Source organism: Pipra filicauda, unplaced genomic scaffold, assembly GCF_003945595.2.
Source record: "Pipra filicauda isolate LSUMZ 115617 unplaced genomic scaffold, ASM394559v2 scaffold86_size2582843_pilon, whole genome shotgun sequence".
Taxonomy (NCBI): domain Eukaryota; kingdom Metazoa; phylum Chordata; class Aves; order Passeriformes; family Pipridae; genus Pipra; species Pipra filicauda.
This window is the reverse complement of record NW_024105053.1, coordinates 1,812,602-1,815,412: the sequence shown is the minus strand read 5'-3', so window position 1 is coordinate 1,815,412 and position 2,811 is coordinate 1,812,602.

Below are 2,811 nucleotides of genomic sequence, written 5' to 3'. Positions count from 1 at the left end.
CTAGGTTACGTAAAGGAATAGCATGGAATACTTCCTTGGTCACCTTCCTAGTTCCTTCCTGGTTACAAGCTGGTTTCCAGGAAGGCCTAGACTGAAACCATCACAATGGATTAGTGTCAACCTGGTGGAAAGAATTAGGCAAGAGAATGGACTGCAAATTACTTATAGCCAAAGTGATACTTCATTTCTTTTGTCCAGATTAGGTAAAATCAAGACACCAAAGCAAAATGCTAAAACTAAAAATAGTAAGAAAATGTATTATGGAAGATGTTCACAACCTGAAGAATGACAATATGTTAAAATGAATAAATATTCATAAATTAACATTCATACAAAGAGATAATACAGCTTTGTTTTATATTCTGCTATAGAGGTTAATATTACTCATTTCACTGTTGAAGCATGCAGTGTTTTATTCTGCAAGTCAGACATGAAAGCAGATTATTTCTAGAAAAAGGTACGTGGAACTAAATAAAGAGTTTTGACATCTCAACAGTGGAAAAACATATAAAAAGAGTTTTCCTGGAATGTTAGGAAGTTAAGTTCGGTTAAACCCAGGTCTACTAGAAGGCAACATTATCTATGGAAATCTGGAAACTTTTTTTTGGGCCCTCATTTTCAATTCTTAAGGCCAAGAGTGATGTCAGGGAACACGAGTACAGTGAAAAAGTATATTGTGTTGCAGGCATTATCCAGATTATCATAAACATTTTCCTAAGGTTTCAAATTTTTAGGCATGTCTTTTCAGACTGTCTGATGTTTTTCATTCCCCATCCAGAATCCTCTCTCCTTTAAGAGTCTGAAAAGAAGGTACTGTCACCTCAGTTTGTTGAATACTCACTTACTGTACAGCTGCTTGGATGGTCTGTACTGTAAAAGGATATATTAAAGCAAATGTTTATTTACACTTACCTGCATCTCTATAAGGGTGTCTAAATTAGCAAGAGTTTTGTGTGTAAGCTGGTTCTCCAAAACTTAGATTTTACTCTCTATTACTAATATCAGTTACAATAACAAATACCTTGTTCCTGTATAGAGATTCCCATCTGCAGATTTGAGAGTATTTCACAAAGTAACTCAATATCTTTTCCTTATTTTACAGGTGGAGAAACCATAGTGATGACATGAGGCAGGACCTAGGGTTGATTATTTCTTAGCATTTCTGTATGTTATCTAGCATAGGTGGCTTCAGTTATTTTATGTCACAAATATTTTGCTGTGCAAACTGAAGAACAACTTTCAACTTAGCAAATATCACAAATAGTATTTATACAGAGGGGAGAATTATGGAAACAAGGCATTCCTCTTTTAAAATTATTACATCAGTAAAGAGAGTAAGAGGGTGTGTACACTTACAGTGCTGGTGAGCTACCTTTGGTGCTAAATTGAGTAAAAATTTAGATGTATGTGTGGGGTAGTGAATGGATGGGACTGAAACAGAGATCTCTAGAGAGCTTAGCTCCCTTCCTGTTTCTTTGTAACGTGTGTTTATCCAAGTTACACTACATTTTTGGGATCTCTGGAATGATAATGAACAGATTTTAAATCATATGTCAGTTAATACTTTGAATACACAGCATAACCAAAATTTAAATTTGAATTTTTGTTAAATAAAGATGCTTTGTTTGAGTTGAGCCTTTCAAACCGAATAATCAAAGAACCACACAGATACAGAAGGGACTAGATATCTGTGGAATTGTTAACCTCTAAAACTCTCATAACCCAGAAGTTAATGGACTTCTTTGAAACTTCTCAAGTTGCTGCCCCCTGATTAAAGACATCCCTACAGAATTTCAGACATCTAGTATGGAGGTACAGGCTTTTCAATAAGAAAAATTGAGTATTACATAGCTTTTAAGCTATAACATTCTTGTATGTCTATAAATAGCTTGTTTTTTTCTGAAATAGAAGCTATACCTATAATACAAATAAATATATAGTTTAAGAACCAACAGGACCCTTATAAGGGGGAACAGTTTTAAACTAAAAGAGGAGAGATTTAGATGTTAGGAAGAAATTCTTGACTGTCAGGATGGTGAGACACTGGCACAGGTTACTCAGCCTTGTGAGTGTTCAAGGCCTGGTTGGATGGGGCTCTGAGCACCTGATCTCATGTGTGGCATCCCTGCCTATGGTGAGGGGATTGGAACTAGATAGTCTTTTAGGTCCCTTCCAACCCAAACCATTTTGTGATTCAATGATTTTGTGATATGACTCCAGAGTTCTATTTAGATAACCAATGCCTGCATATTTATTTGTACTTAGATAGACAGAGACAGATATAGACTCAGTGTTTATATTTCTGGGCTTTCTTCTCTATGTGCATCTTCCATATGTATTCCAGGATGAATATATGATACCCGCTGAAATCTACCAGTGTTGGTTGGGTAAGTTAGAGAGTCAATTTTCCATTGTAAAATTCTCTTACTCACAGAGAATATTTTTTATTTCTTTCTATGACATATGGACTGATGCCATCATCAGTTGGTGGGCTAACATAAATAGGAGCCAGATGCCTTCCTGTTAATGTTATTTCAGACCACTTTCAAATGCATTATTAAAATTACCATATTCATAGACTTGGTTTTATCTCTGGCTTGAAAAAAGAGATATGAAAGTTTATCCTTTAGTAAATGTCTGGTAAGAACTAGCAGTATAAGATAATTCTAGGGCAGGAATCATACTCAGAAGAGTTATGTCCTAACACTGAGCACTTCACAGAACTCCTGTGTATTTTTTGAGACACCATTTAGCTCAAATTTTCCAAAAGTACCTACCATTTTTATACATCATTTGAGAGAGGTGCTTCTT